Here is a 5,885-nt window from a genome sequence, read left to right as displayed (position 1 = left end):
GAGAGAATAAATAGGAGGAGGTATCTAGATTAGGGGAGAGAGAAGAGAGAAGGGAACAAAGGGGAAAGAGAGAGAGAGAGAGAGCCAGACACAGGCACCGAGTAAACAGGGAAGTAAGTCATACAGAATGAAAGAAAGGTAAAAAGTCCCGAGGCAAAACGTAGATGAAGAGAAACAGGTTAACATAAGTTATAAGAGCTAGAGGGACAAGCATAAGATAAGGCCGGGCACTCATAACTAATAAGTCTCTGTGTCATGATTTGGGAGCTGGTAGGTGGCCCAAAAGAAAGCTGTTACATTGTTATCTTGCTATTTCTTGCTGGGTCAGTGAAACTCAATTTGCTCTAAGTTAAGAAGCTGTCTGAAAAATACTCACTTAGAAACAAATATATATATATTTATATACTTTCCCAGGCCTGGTGGTTCTAGCACTCAGGAGTCAGAGGCATGAGATCAGAGCCAGCCTGGAGTTCTAGAGCAGCCAGTGTGATAAGGGAAGACTCCATCTAAAAAGAAACAAAAAAGAATAGCCTGTTCAGTTTAACACTTAAGAACAATTTAAGACTAATTTTGTGTGTATGTGTGTGTTTTGTCTGCATGTATGCATATGCACCATGTGAGTGTTTGGTGTCCTGGGAGGTCCAAAGAGGGCATTAGATCCCCTGGAAATGGAGTTATGGAGGGTTGTAAACTGCCGGGTGGATGTGCACTTGAGGCCAGAGGTGTCAGATCATCTGGAGCTGGAGTTAGTTGGTTGTAAGCTGACTGACATGAGTACTGGGAACTGAGTTGGGTCCTCTGCAAGAGCAATATGACCTGCTGAAGCATCTCTGCAGACCATGCTAAAAGCCTGTAAAAATCCTATTTTAGATGTGTGGTTACTTTGCTTGCATATATGTCTGTGCACCATGAGCATGAAGCACCCGCAGAGGTTAGGAGAGGGCACCACATGCCTGGAACTAGAGTTACAGAGGGTTGTGAGCTGCCATGTGCTCACTGGGAATTGAACTCAGGTCCTCTGGAAAAGCAGCCAGTGCTCTTACCTGCCAAGCTGTCTCTCTCTGCTCTCCTCAACATTAAAAAAATAATTGTTGTGTATGGGGGGCTGTGCATGCTGTAGCATGAGTGTGGAGGTCAGGAGACGACTTAGTGAGGTCAGTTCTCTCCTTCTACGTTTACATGGCTGTTGGGGATCCAGCTCACGTCTCCAGGCAGCAAGAGCCTTTGTGTGCTGAACCATCTTCTCGGCCCTTTAATTTTGTTTGTTTGGTTTAGGTTTTTTTGGGGGGTGGGGGGGACAGGGTCTCTCTACATATTTCTGGCTGTTCTGGAACTCACTATGTAGATCGGGCTAGCCTTGAACGCATGGAGATCCACCTGCCTCTGCCCTCCTGAGTGCTGGGATCAAAGGCCTGCGTCACCAAACCCAGCTAAATGTTTTTTAAACTGGGCGTTGTGCCACATGTCTGCAATCTCAGTACTGGAGGCATGGGGGGAGGAATATGGAGTGTTTGAAACTCTGAGTTATGTAGCGAGACCCTGTCTAGGAAAAAAAAGAGAAAAAAAGAAAAGAAAAAGTCCAGTGCTTGCCAAGCACATACAAAGTCCTGGGCTGAACACACGTAGTACATAAACCCAGCCTGATGGCACATGCCTGTTGTTCAGCAGTCTTAGCCACACACCAGTTTCAAAACTGACAGAGTGCCTTGGTTGTAAAAACCGGATTCCTATGATATTACAGCTACCTTTGCTACACTGTCATTGGTCAGCCACAATAGGAGGGGAATGTTTGCTGACACAATCTCTCGATTGAACAGCTTCAGGAAGAGAGACCACAGAGCCACAGGAGCCCCCCACAGCTGCATCCCCTTCCTCATTTCCTGGTCTCTATATAAACTCCAAATACCCTTCTTCCCTTTGTAGGACCCCCATGCCCGGGGAAGGTTCTTCTCCTTCATTGTGTGTGCTATTAAGTACAACCTCATCTGCTGAGGTCAGACTCTGGCCTTTTTCCTGCCTTTTGCCTCTTTACTCTGTGCTTCAAAATCTAACAAAGGTCAGTCTGGGCTACATGAGATCTTGCCACACCCACACCCACACCCCACCGAAAGACTGGCAAGAGATGGTTCATATGGCAAAAGTGCTTTCTGATCAAATCTGATGGCATATGAGTTCCATCCTGGGTCTCATGGTAGGAGGAAAAGGAGTTGTCCTCTGATCTTTGTGAGTATGTCTTTGCTTATGCACACACACACACACACACACACACACACACACACACATAAATTTTTAAAGTTTTATTTATTTAATTCCATGTATATGAGTGTTTTGCCTGTGTGTATGTCTTGTACCTCATGCATGCCTGGTCTCCTCAGAGGCCAGAAAAGAGCATTGGTCAGGTCCCCTGGGATTGGAGTTACAGATGGTTCTGAACCCTCATGTGGGTGCTGGGAATCAAACCAGGATCCTCTGCAAGAGCAGCAAGGGTTCTTAACTGCCGAGCCATTGCTCCACTCCCCCACCCCCCATTTTTTTTTTTTTTTGTTAAGAAAAAAGGAACAAAAACCATGCTACTGGGAAAGCCAAAGATTAGAGCCCCTCCCCAGCCTTGACTACCAAAGGAGTGCTTCTCAGAGACCCTAGAGATCAGAAAACTGTGAATTCATCAGACAGGCCTGATGAAATGTCACGGTCAGAGAAAACATTGCTGAGCACAGAAGTAAGTGCTACAGCCTGGGCTACAGGAGACCCTGTTTCACAAGACCATCCAAAACTCAAAACAGCAAATGCTCAAGAAAGCTGGTACATCTAAAAACACTGCAGCTAGTTTATAATGGTTAAAAGCTGGCAAGAGAGGAGGCTTCTCGAGTTTTCTGCTTTAGTTTTTTTTGTTTTGTTTTGTTTTGAGATGAGGTCCCATGTAGCATAGGCAGCCCTTAAACTTCTGATTCTCCGGCCTCCACCTCATCTTCCTGCCTCTACCCCCCAAGTGTTGAAATTTCAAGTGTGCCACCAATCTATCCTGGAACTCACCATGTATCCCAGGCTAGCCCCAAACCCGCAGCAATCCGTTTGCCTCAGCCTCCCAAGTGCTGGAATTACATGTGTGAGCCACTGCACTCAGCTGCACAGGGTTTTTTTTTTTTTTGGTTTTCTGAGACAGGGTTTCTCTGTGTACCTTTGGCGCCTCTCCTGGATCTCGCTCTGTAGACCAGGCTGGCCTCAAACTCACAGAGATCCATCTACCCATCTACCTCTGCCTCCCGAGTGCTGGGATTAAAGATGTGTGCCACCACCGCCCGGCTCACAGGTTTATTCTTGTTCTATGGCAAACCAGGACCTCCCTGGAACAAGCAGCTGATACTGAGTGGACCTGGGCTATGGCTGTAAAGAGCTGAATTAAAGGGCCTAGACTTGCCCTTGATATACATACGTAATAACATTAAGGATAGTATCTGATTCACTCTGTCACAGTGCCAGGCACCATCAGAGCTCAGTAAATGATTAACAGATGAATACAATGGCCACCCAACACTCTGAAGACAAATATTACCCTTTGGTATACTGTGGACAGTGTTTTCCTGCTCATCTTTGAACAACAAAATAGTTAACTTAGCTGTAGGCCTAATGTGACCGATTTGTTAAGGAGAGCCCTCCTCCCAGAGTAGTGATGCCTTGAAACTGTCATCCAATTATTTCCACGAGCAAGCACTCCAGGTTAGGAAGGGCTGTTTGCTGATTTGATTTTATCTGTCTTTAAAGACTCATCTTTGATCATTCCCCATTCCAGCTGGACTTCCTTTCCCCGTCTTCCCTTCTCCATTACTAATGGTGCTGGATCAAGTTACCTCATTATTCCTTAATTTATTTATGAAAAGGCTGAGGTTAAAGAAAAGAAGCAAAGCCTTGGGCCCTTCGGGAACTTTCTGTAAAGGATTTTCTTTCCTTTTCCTCTCCCTTCAGCCAGATACAATTTCTCATCGTTATACCTGACAAGCTGGAATAGTTTTTATTTACAATTTCTCATCGTTATCCCTAGCAAGCTAAAATAGTTTTTATTTACAAACTTATATAAATAAACCTTTCTCTGGCTGGGTGGAGGCCATCTGTATGGGCTAAGTCTGGTCTGTCCATTCCCAGTGGATTAATCTATCAACAAGAACTCACTTACACAGAGCAAGCTGCTTTCAGAACAGCACAGTGATCCCGGACAAGCTGGCTACCTTGCCATAAAACACTTGAGGGAGGGAAGTATTTTTAAAATTTAAATTTTATTATTACACAGTAATCTGTGGGTGAATCAATTTTGATAGAATGGAAACACAGAAATACATAGAGGACCAGCGAGTTGGCTCAGTGGGTAAAAGTACCTCCTGCCAAGCCTGAGGATCCAAGTTGATTCCCGGTACCCATGCTATTTTCTGACCTCCACATGAGCACAAACCTCCAGAGACAGAGAGTTGGGGAGATGGCTCAGTGGTTAAGAGCATGGGATGTTATTCCAGTAGGACTCAGGTTCAATTCCCAGCACCCACATGGTAGCTCACAACTGTATGTAACTCCAGTCCCAGGGGATCTGACACCCTCACAATAGTGCTCATATTTGTATATAATGTATATATTGTATATAAAAAGAAAACCTCCAGAGCCATAACATACTCTAAGTAAAGTATATAATTTTCAAAAACCTTAGAGACAAATAGAACCAACCAAAATAAGCTTTAAAAAAAAATAGTGAAAGGTGGGCCAGGAGTGGTGGGATACTCCTTTAATCCCAGCACTCTAGAAACAGGATATGGGTGAGTTTCATGCCAGCCTGGTCTACATGAGTTCCAGGTCATCCAAAACTACACAGTGAGACACTGTCTCAACAAAAGAAAAAGTGTCGTGTCCACCCCCCCCCACCCCCCGCCCCAGCCCAAACCAACCCAATTAAATAATAACAAGGTGAAGGCTCCCTTTAAGTCCTTCATCTCATCCCACTGATTGTAGGTTAAGCACTTTCTTCTCCAGGTTCAACTTCTGGGTCCGTTTTATGAGTTGCTGGCATTACAGGAAACAAGAACCTTGCTTTAGGATTCACTTGCTTTAGGATTCATTCTCTTACTTTTCTAAGAATGTACTTTTTGATCTGGTGAGTGGTAGTCGAGTGCTTGCCTTGAACACACAAGACTTCCATCATCAGTACATGAAACAGAATGTTCGTGTACTTTTATAACAATGCCTCTCTAAATGGACTTCAAACAAGCAGCATGGATGGCATCACTATAAGGTGTTCTGTCTGTCCATCTAACAGGCCTGGGACATCCTTCCAGCCAGACTACATGTGCACATTTCAGTGGCTATAATTCTATTTTACAGGATAGAGGTGTCTTTTTTTTTTATTTATTCCCTTCTAATGAGTGTTAACATAATTTCCAATTTTCCAATATTACAGCTGTTGTAAGTAACGGTTGTCTCTGGAGTTCCTCATTCAATCCACGCATTAATTGTGGCTCATCAAACGCCACCCTCTCTCTTCGGGATTCCTGGCAAACAAAGGATCCCTCAAAAATCTTTTTTTTTTTAATATTTAAAACATTTTTTCCTGAGAGGCTGAAGATCGGACTCTCAACAACCTAGGAAGCCGAGGTCACTGGGGCGTCTCCCCAGAGGAGAAAAGGGGACTGAAAGTATGTGCACGCACTTTGCTGGGCACCGGGTCTCGGGCTTTTGCGGCCCGCACGCACGCTCCGCACGGAGCCGATCCGGCGGGGTGGGGCCGAGCTGCGCGCGACCCCCGGCGCGCTCCAGGAGGCCAGCCCGAGCGACCGCTCTGGTCACCCCGGCCGCGGGCTCTATGACTCCGCACTGGCTGGAGGAACGGGGAGGAGTCGGCGGAGAAG

Source organism: Peromyscus californicus, unplaced genomic scaffold (assembly GCF_007827085.1).
Source record: "Peromyscus californicus insignis strain IS unplaced genomic scaffold, ASM782708v3 Scaffold_13__1_contigs__length_99412109, whole genome shotgun sequence".
NCBI lineage: Eukaryota > Metazoa > Chordata > Mammalia > Rodentia > Cricetidae > Peromyscus > Peromyscus californicus.
This window is presented reverse-complemented; position numbering follows the sequence as displayed.